The 25,526-nt window shown below is 41.4% G+C and overlaps 1 long non-coding RNA gene across 1 annotated transcript in view; it reads right to left on the minus strand.

Annotated features, from left to right (window-relative positions):
* Window positions 1-22,106: 22,106 nt before the first annotated feature.
* The window catches only part of LOC309529973, a 58,989-nt gene continuing 55,569 nt past the window's right edge, over window positions 22,107-25,526 (minus strand). The window contains exon 2 of the long non-coding RNA XR_014218571.1: window positions 22,107-23,008. This is a non-coding gene — a long non-coding RNA (uncharacterized lncRNA). The remainder of the gene's footprint in view (window positions 23,009-25,526) is intronic.

Here is a 25,526-nt window from a genome sequence, read left to right on the forward strand (position 1 = left end):
GCCTGGAAGGAAGTCTTATTGATCGCAGTGGGACTTGGTGCTGGGTAGACATGTATGTTTTAATTTCGTGGCTGCTGTCACCATCTGCACTGATCATGGAGCCCAAGAAAGTAAAATCTCTCACTGCCTCCATTTCTTCCCCTTCTATTTGCCAGGAGGTGATGGGCCCAGTGGCCATGATCTTCGTTTTTTTGATGTTGAGCTTCAGACCATATTTTGCGCTCTCCTCTTTCACCCTCATTAAAAGGTTCTTTAATTCCTCTTCAAAGTGAAGAGGAATTAAAGAACCTTTTAATGAGGGTGAAAGAGGAGAGCGCAAAATATGGTCTGAAGCTCAACATCAAAAAAACGAAGATCATGGCCACTGGGCCCATCACCTCCTGGCAAATAGAAGGGGAAGAAATGGAGGCAGTGAGAGATTTTACTTTCTTGGGCTCCATGATCAGTGCAGATGGTGACAGCAGCCACGAAATTAAAAGACGCCTGCTCCTTGGGAGAAAGGCGATGGCAAACCTAGACAACATCTTAAAAAGCAGAGACATCACCTTGCCAACAAAGGTCCGTATAGTAAAAGCCATGGTTTTCCCAGTAGTGATGTATGGAAGTGAGAGCTGGACCATAAAGAAGGCTGATCGCCGAAGAATTGATGCTTTTGAATTATGGTGCTGGAGGAGACTCTTGAGAGTCCCATGGACTGCAAGAAGATCAAACCTCTCCATTCTGAAGGAAATCAGCCCTGAGCGCTCACTGGAAGGACAGATCGTGAAGCTGAGGCTCCAATACTTTGGCCACCTCATGAGAAGAGAAGACTCCCTGGAAAAGACCCTGATGTTGGGAAAGATGGAGGGCACAAGGAGAAGGGGACGACAGAGAATGAGATGGTTGGATGGTGTTCTTGAAGCTACCAGCATGAGTTTGATCAAACTGCGGGAGGCAGTGGAGGACAGAAGTGCCTGGCGTGCTCTGGTCCATGGGGTCACGAAGAGTCGGACACGACTAAACGACTAAACAACAACAACAGACATGTATGTTATTCTGGTTGGACCTCTTCCAGAGAAAGAGGGCCACATTAGAAGGGATGCTAAATGACTCTCTCTGCAAGGAGATTCTTTATTTGCAATGGAATCTCCTGCAGAGATGGGCCAGAGTGCAGGGCCCTCTAAGATGACCCTATGGTTTAGGTGTTCTGAAGGTCACCTGGCCCCAGGAGCTTTAGGACTCTAAAGAACAGGCTGAATACCAAGGTTAGCCAATGCAGTGCCCTCCCAATACTGCAATGTCCATCAACCCAAGCTAGCATGGCTAATGGCCAGGGATGATGGGATTTGTAGTCTACATAACCAGGGGGCTACCATATTGGCTACCCTCTGTTGTGTACTTGCATCCAGATCATCAGAACTCCCAACCAACAACAGACTGAGAAACAGTAAATGCTCATGTCAGGGAACATGAAGAAAGATATTCTGGGCTGGATAAGAGTGAATTAGAAGAGTTGGCTGTCACTGATGGTACAGTAGTGGATGGGTGACTCTCACAACTAGGAACGGTCGATTTCGGTTTCTGTGCATTTCATTTTGTTGTTCTCCAAATATCCACATCAGTTTGCAACTTTTTTAAAGCCCTCATGAAAAGTCATCTCTATTTTAGTGCAAATTTCTCCTAATGTGCAATTTTGCCTTGTATATCTTTTTTCTGCAAATCAGTTTCCAAAATGCATATTTGTATGTTGTCATCAGCAATCCGTGCATTTCCATGTGCCATGTGACCATAGCATGTGCATTTTTGCATGTGCACATTACTTGGCTGGACAACTGCGTTGCAAAATTCAGAGAAGTGTGGATTTTTAAGGTTGGCTGTTGATTCATGGTTAGTGTGAATGAGGCAGGTTTGCCTTTAAATGCAAACAGAATTGAATTTCTCCCCCATCTCTCCTCAGAGCCTTTAAAATTGGAAAAGAGACATGGCAAGGTTATCCTCATTCCCACTGGTTATTTCCCTTGGTTATTTACAAGTGAAATATTTGAGAAAATGAGGAGATAAAAGTAAGTAATCAAGTAGTCAATATATTTTACACAAATGATACAAGTGTCCAGTGTCACCACTGGGGAAACAGTTGGTTTAAACACACACAACAACAACAACAACAACAACAACAACAACAACAACATTTCAAACCACATCTAGTTTTCAGTTCCTCCTCCACTTTTTCACTAAAATCAAAGCCTAATTTATTCCTCTGAGTTTTACATCCAAATACAACCTGTGAATCTTGGCATATATTTATCAGAGGATTTGAAGACACAGCTTGTGAATAAGCATGAGCCAAATAGTAAAGGTTCAAAAAGGCCTAGAGAATTGGGGATAATTAACATTATCACAGCTTGGGCGGGAGGAGTTGGTTATTTTTATTTAATGCCATTCCAATATGTTTTACTACATTTTGTATTATGAAACTGGCAGAGCCTATGGGGATATCTAGAATGCTTTAAAAGTAATACTTTTAAATACTTTTAGAATGGTGGATTAGCAGTTCCAAACATTACTTTGTGTTTGTGAGACAGTAGGATTACCGTGGATATCCTTGTGGATTTACATGGACAAAGATTCAGAACATCTTTATGTTTCCTTTTCTTTCCATGCTTGGTTATGGACAGATAAGTAGATTTTGAAAGTGGGTGGGAGGGAAAAGGTGATACAAAATCAAACTTTGATAAATATCATCATCATCATCATCAAACCTTTTATTGGCATCACATACAAACATCCAAAACAAATCAATACAAAATTACCACTTCCCCAGTGGCACAAAACAATTGCTAAAAGAAAGGAGGCAGAGCAGTCTATTGTCACATCTCTAAGTCTCCAGGGAGATCAGACGTCTGTAATGTATTAAGATGACAAAAAACCGTGATATTTAGCCACTAACTTGGTGAGCTCCTGATCATTCCCCAGTAATAGAAAATGTATGTTGATAAATATAAAAGGAGTGTTAATTCTGATATATAATTTCTAGAATACAGTGGTGCCCCGCAAGACGAAATTAATTCGTTCCGCAATTTTTGTCGTCTAGCGAATTTTTCGTCTTGCGAAGCACGAAATCCCATAGGAATGTATTGAAAATCAATTAATGCGTTCCTATGGTCAAAAAAAGTCCAAACAAAGCCAAATTTGGTACAACAACAGTTTATTAACTGCTCTTTAAAGTCACACATACTGTAAAGAGCAGTTCAAAAATTTAAGGGAAAATAAATTAACTTTATAAACAAAACATGTCTTTGTTTTTAGTCAAAGAAAAAAAGTCGCGAGACGTTTTCGTCTTGCGAAGCAAGCCCATAGGGGAAATTCGTCTTGCGAGGCAAATCGCGAACGGAAAAACCTTTCGTCTAGCGAGTTTTTTGTATTGCGAGGCATTCGTCTTGCGGGGCACCACTGTAATGATGGTGATGATTTCCATCGTAAGTCAACACCATATTTCATTTAGAGCAGGGGTGGGAGGCTCATGGCTCTGCAGATGTTTTTGAATTACAGCTGCCATCATCCCCGATCATGCTGCCTGTGACTGATAAGAATTGGCCTCCAACAGCATCTGGAGAGTCGCGGGATCCCTATCCTGATGTAGAGCAGGAGAACATTGAAAGATGGGGATTATTTATAGATGTGATAGAAAATAATAAATTATGTATGGGTGCACCAGGAGAGCATTGATGGGTTGTTGCTTTCTCTATGTGATACTTAGCAATTTAAACAGTGAGAGGATTAAATGGATTGATAATTTGAAATTGTAATTGATTAAATGGATTGATAATTTGTTATGTTGAAATTGTTTAATAACTTTTTAATAAAAAATGAAATAAAATAAATGGTGAGAGGGGAAACCAATAGTGAATAACTGATTCAGAGGAGTTCGAGTAGAGCTATGTGCACACAGAGTGGCTTTCATCTCCTGTCACCCTACTGAAGCTTCCTTGGAAATCTCCCCCCCCCCTGAAAAATTTAATAGATTTCCCATAATTATAACAAATATCACATAACAAAATGACACACGAAAACAAAAACAAGAAAAAACACAAAAAATACATCAAAGAGAAAACAATAAACAAATAAACAATAAAAACAAACTTAATTCTTTAAAAATCCAACCTTATAAACATCTTAATTGACTTCCTCCAGTCCCTCCCTTCTGAATTTCCTTGTAAATGAATGTAACAGCTTTCCAATATCATTATTAAACTAAAATATCTCCAATTATAATCCAACTTATTCACTTTTCTTAGTATTTAAGTCCCTTTTATTTAATTATATCCTAATTTAATCCTAGGCCTATTTGGTACTTTCAAGTGAAGCTTCCCTGGAAATCTGCTAAAGTCCAGGAAACCCTCCATCGGTGTCAGTGGGCGATTTGGGGTGCTGCTATTGTGCTGCCGCCGTGGCTGTGATGGCACTGCTGCTTGCTGGGACCAGGATGGGGTGGCAGCAGCGGTAGGTGCAACCACATATACCTCTGTAGCTGCCACTGCTGCCAACCTGGTACTTCTTCCACCCTCATCAGTACACCGCTCCGTTCCATCCCAGCCTCAGCAAGCGGCAGGCAGGACGACAGTGCAGCTGCTGCGCATCACTTCACAGGCCATGGCTGCCCTCCAGAATGGGATGGGAATAATAATAATAATAATAATAATAATAATAATAATAATAATAATAATAATAATAATAATAATTTTTATTTATACCCCACCCTCCCCAGCCAAGGCCGGGCTCAGAGGTATAAGAGGCGGCAGCAGCAGGAAAGAGAGGAATTCGGAGTGCAGGGCACCTTGCACATGCACAAGTACCTTTGTCCTTGCACAAGGCTCCTTTGGATTCATACAGTATGACAGCATATGTAGAAAATGGACAGAAGATCACAGGTTTTGTATCACTTTTCCCTTCTCCATTATTTCCAAGTGCAGCACAGTTCAGACAATGAATGCAGGTTGAAGCAAATCACTGCTACAACTAAGAAGACAATAATATAAAAAGCTGTATGACATGTTGCTAGATTTAAATTGGTCAGATGTAGAGTCTAAGTTGAAATGAGATAGAGAAGTATCGTTAATATCAAAAGAGCTGAGGGAGAGAACCGTATAATGCTGTTGGCAAATCGGTTGACTTTAAGTGCAGATTAAACTGATCCACCAGTGGCTTTTAATTCCCAAGAGACTGAGTAAAATGTTTCCGCCGAATGTATATGGATGTTAGAAATGTAATTTGGTTAATGCAAATTTGCTGCGCTTTTGGGGGACATGATTAATGGCATGAACACACCGAGGAATGTTTTTTGAAGTTATCAGCATTAAAACAGGAACCGCATTTAGGAAAAACAACAACCTCATTTAATGAGGACTCCCAGAAGATACTAGAAGAGATTTATTATGAACTTGTTAATGGTAGCCGAAAAAGCAATCCAATCCATGCCCACTCCAGGCTGAGGGAGCAGGGAGTTGTATTGAATGGAAACATTCGTCTGCTCAGCTGACTTCCCATAAGCCACGATTGACAAAGTGGTGCAAACATCACTCCCATCAACTGAATGGGTGGCTGGGAGGCCTGCTGGTGTTATCCTCACCAGTGGAACCCAGCAGAAATCCCTGAAACAGAGCATTCTGAGGGCAAGGAGGGGTGGGGCTAAGCTGACCCACCTCAAGTTGCTACTTTAAAAAGTCATCATGAAAATTCATCAGCATTTTGTGTGCATTTTTCCTAATATACTCGTTTTTGCAAGCCATTTCCCTTACCTTAATGCACTTTTGCTATATTCTCTCATACAGGCATTTTTAGGCACCTTCTCCTAATAGCTGCATGCTTGAACATGCTGTTTGGTTAGAGAGTTTCATTGGAAAATTTCAACAGATATTTCAAAAGGTGACTGCATTCTGGTTTGCGAATTTCGAAGGCTAGCTGCATGTAGGTTTGTGTATCGTTTCAGGGAGTGCAAATTAGGTTGGTAGGGATTTATGCCCCATCCCTAGTTACTGGTACGTGGAAGTAGTTGCATGGTTCCTTGGATCTTATCATAATTTCTGGGAGTGTTCAAATGACACCACCACCATCATCCCAAACACACATTCATCTTCAACGTGAAGGAGTGGGATCGCATCTGCCAGCTGCACACTCTGGTAGCCATACATTCAACATTCATATGAAGGGGTTCTCTCTGCATCCAGATGCACAAGTGTAGAGGCTCCTTCATGTGAACAGAAATGCTGATTCAATAGGGAGTATTGCCAGGGAGCATGCCGGCAGCAAGGCATGGCTACCAGGTGCAATCTTATTATAATAATTTATTATTTATACCCTGCCCATCTGGCTGGGTTTCCCCAGCCACTCTGGGCAGCTCCCAACCAAATATTAAAAACACAATACAGCATTAAACATTAAAAACTTTCCTAAACAGGGCTGCCTTCAGATGTCTTGTAAAAGTAAGATAGTTGTTTATTTCCTTGACATCTGATGGGAGGGCGTTCCACAGGGCGGGTGCCACTACCAAGAAGGCCCTTTCTGCCTGGTTCCCTGTAACCTCACTTCTAGCAGTGAGGGAACCACCAGAAGGCCCTTGGAGCTGGACGATGGGGGTGGAGATGCTCCTTCAAGTATACAGGACCGAGGCTGTTTAGGGCTTTAAAGGTCAGCAGCAACACTCTTCATCTTCCTCTTCACTTCATGAATGGGGCAGAGGTTGTGTGAACATAATAATAATAATAATAATAATAATAATAATAATAATAATAATAATAATAAATTTTATTTATATCCCGCCCTCCCCAGCTGAGCCGGGCTCAGGGCGGCTAACAACAATCAAATAAACAATCAAATAATAACACATTCTAAAAATATTTCATTATAAAAATTAGTTAAAATCAAATTGATGGCAATTTGATTCAGATGTCCTTGACATCAGATGTCAAGGAAATAATCCCTCTTATCTTCAGTGGTGATGGACAAGAGGAGTTTCCTGAAGCCTGGAAGTTTGAAAATCAATGCTCTAAGCCCACATCCACATTACATTTCTGTAATTGGACAGCTGGATGGATATAAATGAGAAAACAGACTAGGCCACAAATTCACTGCATCCCACTGGGCAGCTATGCCACTGGCTGATGAGCTGAAAGCGGCGCTTCAATTGCAAAATTGTGCAGGAAAACAAAAAGTGTTCTGCTTTACCTTTGAAATTGTAGGCATAAAACTCCAGCCTAGTTCAGCCTGGTAAATTGATGGGAAGCTATGTGTTTATATCAAGATGAATAACCATTAATATAAAACGCTGAAGTAAGATGAATGTCCTTTAATTTAAATGAACCAAAACATTGTTGTTGTTTTTTCATTATTCATTTAAAGGAATGAGGGGCGGGAGGGATTTTGTCCTTGTTCTACAGTGGATGTAGAAGCAAATACAAACTGACAATTTATTTCAAAATACCCATTTTGCAAGCAGCAAAAATCGGGCATGGCTTTGCCAGGAAAAAAACACATTATTTTGTCATTAGCACTCTCCCCCAGAGAAAACATTTTGATGAATCAGAAAAGGCAGAATTGCTGAGACAACAAAACATTTTTTCATGAAATCTGAATTACTTTTGTTATCTTTCAGGTGTTCCTTCATTGCTATAATGGGGGTGGGTGTTCTTGAAATTCCTGTTGCTAGGCTGATAGGCAACTTTGAAATTACATTTCTTTTTCTCTCTTCAGCTGACAACTGCTTTAAGAAACATAAATTAAACTTCAGAAATTAGCAAAGGATGCTGACCTGTCTCCCCCCCCCCTTGAATAATATTGATTAAATGCATAATTATCATGGTTGGCTGTGTTTCTCATGGAAGAATGAAAGCATTTGTGACTTTGTAACCTCATTTACTGACTCAGTGCAATAAATAATTCAGTCGTCTCTGGGAGGATTTCTGCTTTCACTCTCTACAAGAGACAATGTGTGTTCCCCGGGAATTCAGCTGAGGCACTACCCATTTATATTCCATACCTTAGCAATTGGTTTAGTTTTATTCAACAGTTTCCTTTAAAAGTGGGGGGGGGGGTCACAACCTCCATCTTTAGTACTGCAGATGCTTTGTTCACATATCAAAGTGAATGATGAATTATATTTTGTTAGAGGAACCATGTTCTCACATACTATGTAGGGATGGAGAAGAATTTTGATTCAGTTCTCATGTAAAGGTGAACTTACCTAATTCACAACTTTCTGAAACAATACAAGAATGGAAACACAGCCCTTGTTTGAAATTCTCAGACTTCTGCAGGACAATTTTCCAACCATATAATGTATGCAAAAATGCATATATTAGAGGCGAGTGTGTCTATAAAAGCAAATGTTGTTGAAAATAACATACCAAAATGCATTATACTGGGGTAATATGCTATGCAAAAATGTGCATATTAGGCAAAATTGCATACAAACATGTATATCATGAGAAATTTACACTATGAATGCTGATGAATAAGAGACTTTTAAAATAATAACAATATGCAAACTGATATGGAAATGTAGAGAACTAAGCTTAAGTAGGGGTTGCAATATTTCAAAAAGTGAAAATCCGGAGAGAAAAGTTGTTGAGGTGTGTTGTGTTCCTTTGGGTGGGGTGGGGGCAAAGTTGTTTAGCTTTTTTTAGTTTCCCCCAAACCATAACGATGTATGGCATCCCTAGCTTAAGACTGGAGAGATGGGAAAGTGAGGTGAACCTGAAATTGAAAGATTTGCTGATCCCTAGAAGTTTCTAGCTGAAAATTAGTGGCTGGGGAAACCCAGCCAGATGGGTGGGGTATAAAGAATAAATGATAATAATAATACTAATAATACTACTAATAATACTTATTATTATTATTATTATTATTATTATTATGAGGGGGAGACAATGGCTACCTGGCATGGACTGCTTATTGCTATAGCTAGCTTGTGGACTGGGGGAGCAAATGGATTGAGGTTAGTTTAGTGCAAAGAAGCAAGGAGCTGAGGAGTCTTCTTTCATTGCCACTTCTCCCCCCTTAAGCTTTCCTTCCTTCAGACCCTCCAAGTGTCCCTATTTTCCAGGGACAGTCCTGGATTTGCAGAAGCCATCCAGGTTTCTGATTTGATTTTGGAATGTCCCGCTTTTCCTCAGGACAACCCAATTTCATTGGAGAAATGTTGGAGGGTTTAGTATGATGTCCCAATTTTCATCGGAGGTTATACGACCCCTGAGCCATCTGAGGGCAGCTCTGTATAATAATAATAATATTATAATAATTTATTATTTATACCCTGCCCATCTGGCTGGGTTTCCCCAGCCACTCTGGGCGGCTTCCAACTGAATATTATAGGGAAGTTTTTAAGTGTTTAATGCTTTATTATGTTTTTATATATGATGGAAGCTGCCCAGAGCTTTTGGGGCAACCCAGTCAGATGGGTGGGGTATAAATATTGTTGTTGTTGTTGTTGTTGTTGTTGTTGTTGTTGTTGTTGTTATGGAATAGGACGTCCCTATTTTCATCAGAGAACAGTTGGAGTATATGCTTCTTTCAGGTTTTCTTACACACATTTATGTGTAACATTTAATGCCCCCCCAATGTTATTCCCAGGAGGGCATATACATACACGCCGCCCTATACCCTCAGGTCTCCCTGGGGAGAGCATTCCACAAATGAGGAGCCACAAATGGGTTTTTAAATGGGGGAAGGCTTCTAGATCCACACTATACATTTAAAGCATATTAAAGGCACATCTATAGCACATGACTTCCGCCAAAAAATCCCCGAGAACTGTAGTTTCGCCCTCACAGAGCTAAAATTTCCAACAAACTATAGTTCCCAGGGTTCTTTGGAGGAAGCTGTGTCCTTTAAATTGCCTTTAGCATGATTTAGATACATGGTGTGGATCTAGAACTGATATTGAACTCATGTGTGTGGAGAAGAGTAGTTCCATGCATGTCAGGATGTAAGCAAGTGCCACAAGGAGAAAAACAAATCATCAGAAGCTGCTCAATTAATGTGATTATTCCCAAACATCCTCTCACCTCCTCTCACTGTCCTGACAGTTAAGAAGAGCTGCCATGTTTTTGCTATCAGTTCCTCTGATGAGGTTCTCAGCTGAAGCCTGGCACCTTTGTAACTAACAGAGTTTAACAACCAGCTGGCATTAAGCTCTAATGAGCAAAATCTAACTCATGCCTATTTGGTTAATTAAGTAACCAAATGCAACCAATTATGATGAAAAATCCATAATTGAAAGCACAAATTTCCTGCCTGCTAATGGATAGAATAGCATAATATACTATTTTCCTTTCAATGAGTCTGAAAACAGACAGTCATTTCTAAGAGCACTGAAAATGGATAAAGATTTAATTTCCTCTGGTATACACCCATATTACTTTTCTACCAACATTGCCTCTGATCAAACAGGTTTTGCAGGTTTTTAAAATGGTACAAAACCTGTAAATCTTGTTTATCAGATATGAAGGCAGTGATCCTAGCTTCATAACTCCTTCCGTTCTCCAAAACAAAAATAATCATATATCTCTACTCTGATTTACTTAGTTATCATATTTTTTTTCTATACTGCTTTGCATCCATAAAATATTGCAAGGTGATTTGCAACTGCTTCATTGGGGCAGAGCTACCGTAGGTGAGTTGATGTGCTCATTAGGCCTGACATTCCTGTGTTGATCGTGTTTTTGCTAATAAAGAGTTAAACTCCAACTTGCACGGTGTGATTTATTGCTGGCTAACTCCTGACATACCCCAACCCCTAAATTCCAAACGCAATCCAGAAGAATACAAAGGCCAATGGTATCAAAAGTCACTCAGAGGTCCAGGAGAATCAATTGAGTTGTTCTCCCTTTCTCTCTCCCAACAAGTAGGCCAATCAAGGGAGTATCCCTCCAAACAGGGTTCAAAGCCTACATTATACTTCCGGGCAAAGCTGCAAGCAATAGTTTACGTCTATTGAATGTAACGGCTGTTTGGGCTGACCACCCAATTGTTCAAATCTGTGCCAAGATTTCCAGCATCAAACTTCCATATAACTGGCATAAGATGAAAGGTCTTCAAACTCAGGCTTTGAGCAACTCGGGTCTTTGGAGGTGGTATTATGAGAATGGCAGGTGCAAGTTTTCTCATTTAGGTGTCAAAAATAGCAACCAGAAACTCTAATCTCATGAAGCAAATTTAGTACTGGAGAAATGTTAATGGCGCAAAGTCTCTCTGTTTCTTCTTGAAGTATCATGATTGCTTCGGTCAATGGGATAACTCCTTTGCCCATTTGTTGAAAAGGATTTAGGCACATATTTGAGAAAAATAGATTTTGCCTTGGGAAATACAGAAATATATCCCTTTAATGGGTTTTCTCCCTCTGTGTCCAGCGTTTTCTGTTGAAGTGGTTTTCATTGGCATTTGCTTTCTTCGTTCTCATTTACAAGAGCAGCTCTGTCACCTGATTAATCTGGAATCCATTTTATCCTGTCCCTTTCCAACTTGTTATTGAAGTCTGCACTTGAGAATATTTGCAGCTGCTGTGCAGGCTAGAAAATAAATGTCTCTCTCCATTTTGCAATTAAGCTTTTCTCCCATGGAAATGCTTTAATTTTTGCAGCTATCCCCCTGGATTATATGGTGTGCCTTCACTGCTACCACTATACAACCTCAGAATCAACAATAAACAATAAAGACTCCTGATGCAGAGGATTCACATATGACTGAATCCATTCTTTTTGTTTGATTATTGATTTTGGACCCTCTACAGATGGTCCTGCACTTTGTGTATATCTTATGTAAACTAAAGATTTAGAGAAAGAGTAAGCCTAGCTTTCTCTTAGGCTGTTTTCACATTCCTGTTTACTCTGTGCTCATTAGGTTTCCACTGATGGGCTTTTACTCCACATCCACACAATATTATCCTGAATGCATATGTAGCCTGTACTTTGATATAAAATGCTACTTTTAGATGTGTTTCTCAAATCAGCTTCACACCAATGGGAGTCCAGAGAGCATTCCTAATCCTTTAGCTAACACAACACCCCCCTGACATATACACAATCAGAAACAAATCTGATACTAAGGTAATCATGTCAAAGCTCACCAAAATGCTATAAAGGATGCACCTCCACAGGCACATACCTCCACATGTGATGGGAATATCCCAAAATCCAACTCTTCTGGACATCAGTCCTACAAGAAATATGCAAAATAACTAAACAATCAGTGTGTGTTTTTCTAAAAAACAAAATGTTAAGGGGTACTCTCATTCTGTCTGAGAATCAGGAAACACTGTGACAGGAAATGAGGCCGCCATTGGGGATAGCAACAGAACGGACGATTCACCGTGCTATTCAACAGTACTTACAATTCACCATGCTAGAGAAGAAACTATTTTTTTTAAAAAAAAGTTTCTTCTCCCGTTAGGTTCACAAAATGTTTAGGGGTCTGCATACCCCCCAGGAAAAAAGCACTGTAAATAAGTATTAGCAGTCACTGGCCCTACTAAACATCTCCCAAGATAATAATGCCGATGCACAATATAAAGAGCTCATAATCCACCTACTCTCAGCAGAAACATCATAGTCAGACACTGGAGAGACCTGTCAGAAGTAAGCATGGACCAATGGTATCAAATAGTATGGGAAACAGCCTTGTTAGAAAAACTAAACTATAAGCTGAAACTGACACGGGGACAAATAGAAGAAGACACCTTCACCCTGGTATGGTTCCCCTTTATCACATATGTAGCCCTAAAATACAATACAACAACAAGAATCCACTGACAGCATACGAATCAATCTGGCTAACCTGATCCAAAAATACACAGACACCCCCCCACACTCACACACAAAAATAAATCTCACTACAGCCAACCAAAGATAACCAACCACACCCTAGGCCGCCCCCAACCTCTTTCACCACCAAGGAAATACAACAAGCGAACAGTAAGAGAACCCATACAAGTGACGCTGGCACAAAACCCCACACATACACTAAGCAGAATAGAAACATAACCACCCCACCTGACCCCACTCACCATTCCCCTCCCCCTCTTTCCTTCCTAACCTAATACTGCATGCAACACTAATGTCTCACAACAAATGAAACTGATCTGTAGAAAACACAACTTGAAAAAAGAGACAATGCATGTATTTTTGTAAATGATGAAATCATATGTGTGTGTGTAAGAGAGAGAGAGAGAGAGAGAGAGAGCTAAGCCTGGAAGGACAGCTTACTCTATGGTCTTAACCCCTTCATGCATTAATTAGACTGAAGCATATTGGTTATATGAGGCTGGTTATCCCACAGTACAGTCTCAAGGGGGCTGTAGCATATGATTCTTTTGATGGTGTAGATCAGCCCTTATTCTGTCATAAGTACTTAGAATGCATGATGGAGCAGTGCAATGCTCCATACTAGTTACAACACTTTTAGAGTCAAAATATACAAAAGGTTGTAAGGAGGTCAACGTTTTAGTGAAATGAGAATAGGAACAGAAGCAGGATGCAAGGCAAGTATCAATGAGAATGTAATACGACTTCATTACTAATGGTTATTCATGGTGAGACAGAACCTCAGCTGTTTTCCATAGCCCTGCTTGAGTCGGAATGGCAGTGAACAAAGCTAAATTGTTTTAAAATGTGAGCAGAAAAATAATCAATTCAGAACCCCTAACTAAAGCATGCTCCATCTAAAGAGGGCATTCCTTAGAAAGAACTATTGTAGCTGTGCAAATGAAAATGTTTATTAATAAGCAGTGTTTTAAAGTATTTATACCAGATCAATATTTAATATTTTGGACAATATTTTTCCATGTATAATTTATCAAATGTATTATTTAGTTTTCTATTTATTAAAAATTTATCTGGCATTTTCTTCCCAACCGTCAAGAGGCAATAAAATATTAAATTAACATTTGTTTCCTGAACACCATTTACAGTGATTTCTTAACCAGTGTCTATTACTCTTTTTGTGGCCATTTACCTGGCCATTCTTCCAACACAATGCCTTATTGACACTCTGCAACTCCTCCCTGAGAGTGACTTTACATGAGCCAGTCCACCAAGAGGTTCTCCTGGGCAAACACCAGTGAAATTAATGGCAGCTGAGAACTGAATGGAACATGTGTTCAAATCTCTCTTCAACCATCTCTCTTTATCTCACCAAGTGGCTTTGGCCAAGTCCTACTCAGTCCCTCTAACACAGGAATGGGGAACCTCTGGCCTGAAGGATGATCTTGGCCCATGGGCCACTTTCCACAAAGCATACCCACCTGTTCATCAGCTGGTGGTGGGAGGGCTAGATTCATTCCTGCTGAGATCTCCTTCCCAGCAGATTCCCTGTGGGTGTTTTCTTCATGTTGGTGAAACAGACCCCTGAACCCAGCAGGGTTGAACCCACAACTCATCACTTGTTGAAAGGAGGGTTTGATCCTTCGGGGCACTGCTTCACCAGCATGTTTCCAGCAGGTTAGCAGAGGGTTCAGTCCTGCTTGGTTTGGCTGTGCACTTCTATTCCCCTGCTGGGAACAGGCACACAGCACAGTATGGGGCTTTTTGAAAGCCCTTTTGCAAACAGCCTATGCTGTTCTTTAAACCTCCAGTTTTCAAAGGTTGAAAGAGCTGTTTGCAAGAGGGCTTTCACGGTTCTAGTATAATGGGAGAGGGGAGGAAACTTTTCTCTGTCCACATTCTCCACATCATACATAATTTTATTGTGATCCTTCAGGTTCATTTCCAAATAATAACACAGAAGCACAAAAGGGGAAACCTGAAAGGGAAAGCGAAAGAGTATAAATGAACTGGAGGGATTACTCTAATTGGCGTGAGTTGAGAACACTTGGGACTTACAGGATTATAGGATTCATACCTATGTGATGTTAAGACCCACTGTGTAAAGTTGGGTGAGAGGCATTATAAGGGCTCTCTAGTGCTAGGGGGAGAAGGGACGACCTAAGACTGCATTTCAAAAGTAGGAATCACTCTATGCCTGACAGCAAATGAAAAGTGAAACAGTCGAGGAGAAATTGCCCATAATGAGGTCTCTTACACTGCAAAAAATAATGGTTTCTGAAAGGAATGAATGGTGCTCCCATCACTTGAATCATTTTAATGCACTTGAAAATGTTTGGCCGTGTGGGAAATGGGCAGCAAGACTAATTGGCATGCTTTGCTTGGCTCTTAGTAAATCAAAAATACAGAATATCACCTCTAAGTGGAAGAAAGTGGATGTGACAACCCAGGGGGAAAAAATGAATACAGAGCTTCCACCTAATTGGTGAATAATGCCACCATATCTCTCTGTCACTGTACCGAGTTCAAGAGAGACTGAAGTGCAACTGATATAAATCTTGAATTTCTAGACGCCGCAGAAATTGGTTGATAAGTTTGAAAAGAGTGGATTTGCTGGGTATAAAGATGTAAATGCCCTTGCTCCTGCATAGATCTTGTATCTGTGATCCTACATGTATAATTGTACTGCTAATGGATGAGAATGCCCGTTAATTCAATGTGCATCTTTTTTAAATGACCAGAGAGCTGTGTGGTGTAATAATTCATATGTCTAGTCTGAACGATAATCTTGGTCATTTGAGTGCCCTTTATGACCATTGCTCTCTTTTTATTTATACATACTGCTTGTTTTATGTTGCTATGGCTGTTGGCTAATGCGAATACAGTTTATCTATCTATCATATGTCTAGTTAGAAGTAGGCCCTACTGAGTTAAATGGGATTTACACCCAGGTAAGTGAACATGGGATTTCAGCCTGAACCACTGAGGAAATGTTTGACAGAATCTCCTACAAGTTTCCCATAATTAAAGTCTGCAATACTCTTCCCTGAAACAAATGCTACCTGAGGGTATAGCTGAAACTTTGGTAAAAGGGAATGAAATTGTCATTGTAAGACAGAAAAGAGTAAGTTATCAGGATAAAAAAGTGTGTGTGTGTGTGTGTGTGTGTGTGTGTGTGTGTGTGTGTGTGTTTGATACATGATTTCTAAACATGTGCTTCTCCTTAATAATAGCTTGCTATTCTTTTCACTGACATAGGCAAGTTTTCAAAGCTGGTAACACCTCAAAAAATTATAGATTGTTTCATAAGGGTATCTCCAAACTGCTTATGTAGACAACAGAATGGCAGGTGAAACTCAACGAAAGGTCAAAGCGATGCATACTGGGATGAAAAATGTCTAAATTGGCTATAACCACTCAGGAAAGGGATCTTGAGGTCATGCTAGGAAGGTTTCTGAAAATGTCAACTCAGTGTACCACAGCAGAAGGGGGAAACAACAAACAGACACACAAACAGGCAACTAAAATGAACAGAAGCATGGGAGTGTCTTTCTTATAAATGAAAGGGGGGTTTTTTGGAAGAAGGAACAAAAGAAAAGGGGACATGATACACAATGTATAAAATTATGTATAGCATGGATTTTTTTAAAAAAAATGTTTTAATTGAACAGCATAAATACAGTGGTACCTCGGGTTACATACGCTTCAGGTTACATACGCTTCAGGTTACAGACTCTTCTAACCCAGAAATAGTACCTCGGGTTAAGAACTTTGCTTCAGGATGAGAACAGAAATCGTGCTCCGGCGGTGCAGCAGCAGCAGGAGGCCCCATTAGCTAAAGTGGTGCTTCAGGTTAAGAACAGTTTCAGGTTAAGAATGGACCTCCAGAACGAATTAAGTACTTAACCCGAGGTACCACTGTATACAAGAAATATAGAACAGGAATAGAACCACCAGCAAAGCCAGAATAACACTGTACTACTAACCCACAACAGAATGGTCAGTAAAATTTAAAATTGCAATGTCGTAAATCCACAATTTGTATCCAAGATGTATTTCCTAAACCTGTTACGCTGAATAAAACACATCTATTCCCTCCTAAACAAATGACTAGCATAGCACATTAGCAACCTTCTTGCTCCACAATTCTGTCTGAGACTGGCCTGCTTACAAAGCAGTGAGAATTGAATGCAACTTCCTCCACAACCTCTGTCAGCTGATCCTAACTGGCCCAGGAGACCCAATACTCTCCTACTGCTTCCCAAAGAGCCACATGGACAGCTGTGTGGGCTGCTTGTCATTCCTTCTTAGGTCTCCTGTGCTAATCATGTATGGAAGCGCTCCAACCACCAGAAAGCTTGAGTTATGTACCATACATAGGAATCTTTCTAAGCCAGATAACATATGTGAAGTGTTTTCAGCACTCAGAGAACTGGTATATACACTTTTAATTATTATTAAGCTCCCCACCTCTGTGTGTGCGTAATTTTGATAAACTAAGGTTCATGCATGCAAAGACCATGTACCACTGATGGGATTGTGCTAAGCAAACCACAATTTAATACAGAGGTAGAAATTAACACAAAAATACAAAAGTAGAAAATCCATACAAGACTAAGAGAAGACTAGAACAAGCAGAGACATCACACCACTTTCTAATATACATACAAAGAAGCATTTTCCTGGTCGATAATTAATGTAATCCATAATCCAATTTTGTGGCCAGATGTCTTTCCCTAGTAGCCTAATTCCAACTTCTGCAAAAAAATAATAATAGCAGTAATAATTGGCAGATACACTGCTTTGAGTGCTTGAAACATCAGCTCAATAACTTCATATCTATTTTATTCCACAGAGATCCAGAGCTAATGTGTGGTTGGCAAATGAGAGAAGTGATTTCTCTGGCTGCATTGAAGTTCAATCTCTTTCTTTTTCATTTCAGTTAACTGAGGTTGACTTTTGAATGGCGAGATCTGTCAAAGGAGATTTCTGAGAAAATGAGAGGTTCAGCCAGTGGCGCTCTTAGAGAAAGGGCAAAAATTAAAGCACATTTCTGTTGTGCCACTCCAAGTCCAAAGGGCCTGGTAGAAACTCTTTGACAAGAACGAATCCATCTTGGCTGTGCTTGGCTTGGGCACATATTCCACTGAGTTGGATGCTTCCCATAATAATAATTAAACTGAAGATGCATACCATCCAACTTTTTCAGACCTAAAACCAGGACGCTGTGCTACTGGGCGAGTCCAGTGACCCACACCTCGCTCTTGCTCTCTAAAGAACACTTTCCTTGGGGTGAGATCTTGTGGGGTGAGAGTGAACAAGTGTGAGAGGAATGGAAAGAAAGCCTCACAGCAGACGCGAAAATATGAGGGAAGGTGTATGTATTTGTGAATGGAGCAGAAAAGAACGATAGAGGGAACTGATGCTGATGCAGAGGTAATGGGTTGTGACTGTGAGAGGAAGGAGGAAAGAGAAGGGGATGAAGAAGCAATGAAATGAGGGAAGTAGCAGAGAGGCTACAGAAGGGATAGAGTCAGGGCCGGCCCACCTATGAGGCAAGGTGAGGCAACTACCTCAGGCAGCAAGAGCCACAGGGGCAACAGATTCTGACGTAGATCTTTCTTCCCCTCCCCTTCTTCCTGATGTAGATCTTCCATCACCTCCTTTTCCCTGGTGGGGAGTGGGCTGACATTTTGGGATCTGCCTCAGGTACCAAAATGTCTTGGGCCAGCCCTGGTTGCAGTGAGGGAAGTGTAACCTATAAGAGCATTGGTAGTGTGGTTGGTTCACAGGCTCTGGCCAGCAGGGTTAGGAAGGGAAGCAGTAGGGAAGGAAGGCAGAAAGCTTTTCTTCCAGTGGAGGGTTAAAGGAGCAACAGCAGAAATAGAATCATTACAGCAGAACCGTGACTGCATTTTGAGGAACAGGGTGATAGGAACCTTGAAACTGAACAAACTGTTCATAAAGCATGTCTGAGGATGAGAGGCCTCCTGAGCTTGCCAGAGGAATAAGCTTACCAGTTGTCTCTGAGAAATAAGAGGCACTGGTGCTCTGAAAACATTTGCACCCTAAGAAAGAGGTCACATATGGCTTAGTGTTATGTGAGAACCCTGCTCAGAAGCTTAACTATGGTTTCTTTACTGCCAGCAGACTACAATCTGAAGCTATGGTTTGTTGCTGGGTGTGAAGTTCCTCATCTTGAGCTTGAAGTTTGAAAGCAAGAGGTGTGTAGTTATGCCCCAGGAGGGTGAACTGGGCAACATGATCCCATGCACCATTTGAATGCCTGATCAAAAACATGTCAGGGGTAGAAAAGAAGGAGCCTCTGGACTTAAACCTACACAAAGCAGTTCCCTAACGACTCACTCAGCCACAAGAATCAGGCATGCCATGAGATATTTGTCTACCTTCAGCTTCCACACCAAACCTAATAATAGGAACATGTGGCCCTTGTGGTGTAAAAGGTAGCTTACATTTCACATGCAGAAGGTCCCAGGTTTGAATTCAGCATACAATCTCACACTAGGAAGCCTGAGGTGGGATGGGGTGTCCTCATCCAGGAACACCTGAGCCAAGCAAGAGGAGTGCTATATGGGCCAATAGCCTGACTCCTGCAGTGGATAACTTGGCCCTGCATGGGATAGCTCACACTCTCCTACTGAAAACATACTTGACTTCTCTCTCTCTCTCTCTCTCTCTCTCTCTCTCTCTCACACACACACACACACACACACACACACACACACACACACTTTTGCCCCAAAGTCGTCTTCTGGATATTTCTCACGTACATAAGTACCCTTAAAATGTACAACTAGTAGACCTAGAAGAAATATTTTAGCCCAATTCTTGAATAATTTTCCATTTGCAGGTCATTTTTAAGATAACTTTTTTTAAAAAGTGATCACCCACTTGCAGTCTGAAATGAAGTCTTTTGCCACCTAATTCTGATGCATATGTAGACCAGGTCTAATCCCACCCCCATGAGAGCCCTAAATTTTACTAATTTTTCTTTCCCCTTCTCTTCCAGCCAGCATGGTTTAAAATCATGCCCTTTCTTATCTACATGGCATATCTAAAAGGTTAATCAAACTATGTTTTAATAACAAGTCTTTTCTAACCCACTAAATGTCCCTCTTTTTGGATCCAGCGTTTGTCAGGACTAATTGTGCTTTCCAGATAAAGTCTTAATTTGCTTGGGAAAAGGTTAAAAGATTGGCTTCATCAAAGCATTGTAAGTAAAGAACAGTAACTAAAGTGTGAGGTAGTTAAACAACTGAACCGTCTTGGTAGCCAAATCTGAAAAGGAAATTGTCAAGGCCAATTGTCTTGTGCCTTGAAGGCATGTATGGAGTCTGACAACTTGTGAAGTGAAAACCAAAATGGAACATGAAATGTCAGATTTAGAGAGAACTTCTAAAACCCAGCCAGTCCAAAAACATCCCTGTATGATTGTTAATGTGACTAAGGATTTTTAATGTACTTTTCGTAAGTGTACTGCCTTGAGGCTACAGAAATTCCCAAAGCAAATATGAATTTTTAAGAGAGAAGAGACTGAACGTATCTACTGCCGTTCCAAATGATACAAAAAGGCAAAAGGAAGCAATTTTCTGACTCATCACAGTGTTTTGTTTTGTTTTTCAGAGATGTTGTAAAAATAGTTACTCTGAAAACAAACATACATATCATTTTGTAGGACACAAAACTATGCAAGATACAGACTAGACTGGATTAAATAGATGGCTTCTATACTGTATACTTCTGCCAGACACAATCCATTCAACAACTTACGTGAATTATTATTAGAGTTGTCACCCAGCTCAAGAAAAATGAGGTAAAAAATTGTATAAGTTTCAGTCAATCAACTGTATTTGCATAAATGTGAATAGACATAAAACCAATCGTTCTGAAAGAAAAGAGTGTGCTTTCAGGGCCAAGTTTGGAGGAATAAAGCCCCACTAAGAACAATGAGGCTAACTCCCAAGGAAAATGGAGGGAACTGCAACCCCTTCCTCTTGCTCAAACCCTGGGGTTGACGGAAGAAAATGACAGGTACCAACTCCTAAAAGGGGGATGTGAGAGAGCTCTCGTTGATTAATCAGACTGAACAACCAGCATGCAATGCAATGTTCCCAGCCAAATCTGAACTAAAATAAATAATCTTAAGCATCTTTGCTCAGAAAAAAGTCCTATTTAAATCCAATGGGGCTTGCTCCCTAACAAGTGTACTTTAAGATTGCAGCTTGGAGGCTGCAACCCGGTGTACCACAGTAACCACTTGGTTCACTATTCTAGAACAGTTGTGGCTTTGTATACGGCTGCAGTTCCGTGCTGTGTACCACTGATGTCTTCAACTGCCAATGCACCAATTACATTAGTTGGACCGATCATATAGTACAAGGTGGTCCAACACGCAGCTGGGCTAATAGCAAAAGAGGGCCATTTCTCTAATAGCAGGGAGAAAGTTCCTACTGCAAGATGCACACTACATCTAGACTCCTTGCCTACATCCAGTTTCTTTGCAATTTTTCCCACAGTGTGAGTCTCAAATGCCCAGGCAGAAATTCAAATTTATGTCTTGCAGGAGATCTTGAGTTGGGTATGTCATTATTGCTTGGATTTAAACGCCTGGCTGAATAAATTAATAGGCACCATGTATCTTACTCTGCCTTCATTCCTACTATCACAGTGCAGGAAATTATTTAACAAGAGCAGTTAGTACTAATTTGCGAGATCTGATACCAGAGGGCTGCTTCAGAGATTATGATTTTCCTATTAAAATAAGAAAAAGGGGGCTTGCTGTGTCCTCACCATTACAACTCGCTGCCAAATCTCGCTGTCCTCTCAAACAGCTTAACCCTTGGATGAATGAGTGTGGGCTGTGTGTTTGCTATATGTACATGTTATGTTAATTGGCTGTCTTAAAGGCTAAAAGGAGGGGAGTTTTCAAGGGCTCTTTGCCTGCTTACTGGTGTGTGTATGTGTCTCTGGATTTCACACCATAGCAAAATGCGGATTCAAGCCAGTCTATCTCCCCATTAATGTAAGGGCATCCATATGATGTCCTCCCCATCCGAGTATTATCCCAGATCTTCCCCTCCCTTAAACGTGACGTTTTTTCATTCCTTGGAATGTCCGGAAATGGCCAGGATTGAAGGTGGAAAGGACTGGAACAGCACTGAGATGGAGTCCAGTGTGGACATGCCCTTTGACCTGTGAAATAAAGCCTCTCATCCTTTGCGTGGACAGGCGGAGTCCCCAGATCCCAAGCGGTCGTCCCCCCCGTCATGTGGAATAACGACTCAAGACAACGTGCTATGGGATTAAATTGGCCACAACTTTATTAAATTTCAAATGTGGGTAGACCTTGGCTCAGGCATTGGGCGTTCTCCCTCCCCAGTCCCCAGCCGGGGACCTAGGGAGCATCAGGGTTATCCAGTGTTTGTGTGGGGGATGGGCTGGCTCTGGAGAACATATGTTTAAGCAGAGGTAGCCGCCCCGTTACGCCGCCGCCGCAGGGGAGAGCAATGACGACCTTTCGGCCACCGCAAAGAGGAAGATGGACTAAAGGCCTGATACTGCCACCCGAGACCGCAAAGATTGCGGTCTCACCACCAAGACTACCTACATCTGAAAAGCCCCTTTGCCATCCTCCAACCAGTCAATCAGGCCATGCCTGATGTCGCTCAGCCAACGCTCGTTACCAAGGTCCGATAGGTGCACGCCATCGGGCCAAAATAGCTCCTTCATGTAAACTTTAATGTTGGGGTGTTTCACGACCCGACCTCCCATGTGAGTGGTTGCAGAGCGCACTGCCCTGTTGATTTTTTCAACAGTGTAATTAAGTCTAGTGGGTTTGATGTTGCCACGCCAATGCAAGCATGGCAGAAGTTCTGACCAGAAAATTGTTATATTGGGGTGAGTGGCATGTACGCTTTCCAGGTCTGTGATCGCTGTTTTGATCAGAATTATGCTTTTACGAACGACCAAGTCATTTTCGCCGAGGTGGAGCACAACAGCGTTTGGTGGGTGGTGGAATGCAAGCTCGTGACGTAACCGAGGGAGCAGGGCATCCCATCGCATTCCACGTTGTCCGAACCAGGAAATGGAGACCTTTGGCTGCAGACCCAGATGTTCTCTGGCTGGACCGGTGGTGGCATGGGCAGCCGCCCAATGCACTATGCTGTGGCCGAAGATCCACACATGTTTGGGGGTCGAGCCTGAAAGAAAGGATTATATGGTATCTGTCAGTGCCTGCTGGTTGTATGCAGTTGCATGCAGTCACCGGCTCTGGAGCCAAGTGAGGATTCCTAGGTAAGATCCTCCCTCTATTGTGTGGGCAGGTAATCCCTCCCCTACCTGGCCTGGTCTCCTTGGCAACGCTTCCCCCAGGTGGGATTGGGCAACTGACTGAGGTAGGCGGAGACCTCCAGATATCCCACCTGAGGGAAGGCAAAGCCAAGCCTATGCTGATGGAGCCGCTCCAGATCCAGGGGCTGCACGCGTCCACGCAAAGGGCGCCCCCCGTTTTAATCGGGGAGCGGTCATTCCCAACAAGTCAAGCTATTTTTTGTAAATGATATTTATTGAAAACAGAATTTTTTTAAAAAATCACAGAGAAAAAAGAAAAAAGACAATTACAAAAAAGACAATAATAGAGATAAAAAATAAAAAATAAAACCATCCTTTTCAAATTCTCCACTTTCTTTACCTTATTTCCCTGACCTCCTCCTCCTCCTCCCGTCTCTTGTATCTTGATTGATAATTATCACAGCAAATCCTTTCCATAATTCATAATATTCTATCAATACATACATACATTACCTTGCTCTGTTTTCAATTTATCTTATATTAAACCTTAAAACTTAAAATTTAAATCTTATTTATTCCAGCTTCTCATAACCACTACCTTTTTACCTAATTCTTTAAGCATTCTTACAAGAGCCTAGTAAATCCATTTCAACATTTTTGCAACTTTCTTAAAAACATTTCTGACGATAAAGACAAAAGAGAATAAAAACAATCCAAACTTCTTCCAGCGTCCCCTCCCCCCGGTCCCGGGATTACCAGTCCTTTTTGTCCCTTTAGTCTGGCCCATTCAACCTGATGATCTTATATCCGAGGCCATCAAATCTCTTCCATGTCCCTTCCGCAGTTCTTCTTCATATTTTCCTTTCACTCGTGGGAACTCCAGCTTAATAATGCTTTTGACCCTTTTCAATAGATCAGCCCCTTTCTCATAGTCCAGACTAAGCTCCATGTAGTATTTTAAAGCATGTTTCAGGTAGTGAACATGTTTCCACTTCCCTCCAAGATAAATCCCATCAACTCCAAACCTCTGACGGCCCATTGCCAGATTCTGAGAGTCCAAACATCCCTGCATAGGAGGGTCAGTCCAACCCCCCATTTCCAACCAAACTTTGTCTTTCAGAATCTGGTTTTTTCTAAGTTCATTTATCAAATCTAGAGACTCATTTTCTTGCTGGGCCAAAAGTCCCTCCATCCCTGGCGCCCACGGTTCAGCAAAATCCTCTTCTTTCAGTTGTTCTGTCATGGCACGCTCCTGTTTTAGTTCCTCGGTGAGCTCCATATGATTTTCCACTACCTGTTCAAAGGTTCTGGCCGCATTAGTCATAAAATCCATCTTCTGGCTTAACTGATCCAATAGGGCACCAACAAGTCAAACTAGAACACCATCCGCAAATACATCTAACCCAAGGATGGGGGAACCTGTAACTCTCCAGATGCTGTTGGACTCCAGCCCTCATCATCCCAAGCCAGCATAACCAATGGTCAGGGATGATGGGAGCTGGGGTGCCCAGCAACATCTGGAGGGACACAAGGTCCTAAACCCTAAACTTAAGTCTGGTGCTGGGCATGTGCGAATGCATTCAAATTCAGTGTCATATATTTGGCCAAGTCACTTTGCTTAGTGACAAAGCACATGCTGTGTTTACTAAAAGTCCCAGGTGTCATATCCACTTCATACATTTAAAGCACATGACTTCCCACAAAGAATCCTGGGAACTACGGTTTATCTTCCGCAGAACTACAGTTCCCAACACCTGTTACAAACTAAAGTTCCCAGGATTCTTTGGATTAGACCACTATTCCTTGCATCTTCGTTAAAAAAACCAATAACAATGCTCAAGTACAGGCTGGGAGGACATCTGCCTAACAACTTGGATATCCACCGGCAGTCAGAGAAGACAATATTGGTCTAGACTCTAGATGGACTGACTATCTGACTCAGTGTCAGGAAGCTTCATACGATCAAGCTGATGCCCTCCAGATTTTTTGGACTATGACGCCTATCAACTCCAGCCAGCATGGCCAATGATCAGGGATGATGGGAGTTTTGTCCAGCAACACCTAAAGGTGACTGATTGAAGCCAAACTTCATGACAATTTTAACTTCCATCATAACATCAGGTTGGTGGTTTTAAAGTGCACTCCACTCCTATATTGGATCCAGGCCATGAAGCATATGAGCTATTAAAGCTTTGGTGTGTCTTAATAATTGGATTGTACAACACCTTGTCCCTTTTGCTATAAGTGTGATGCTAGATAATAAATATGCAATTTGTCACTTCCGTGCCCAGAACAGATGTACCTCACAGGGACTTTAAAATGCTAGTTATTTCCTGCATTTTCATCTTGTTTCTTCTCAGGAGGTTAAGCAAGAGAACTACAGAATCTTTTGTCAGGGAAACGAGTTGCGGAGAACCGAAAGCATGT

This window comes from Podarcis vaucheri (assembly GCF_965113315.1).
Source record: "Podarcis vaucheri genome assembly, chromosome: 3".
Classification (NCBI taxonomy): Eukaryota; Metazoa; Chordata; class Lepidosauria; order Squamata; family Lacertidae; genus Podarcis; species Podarcis vaucheri.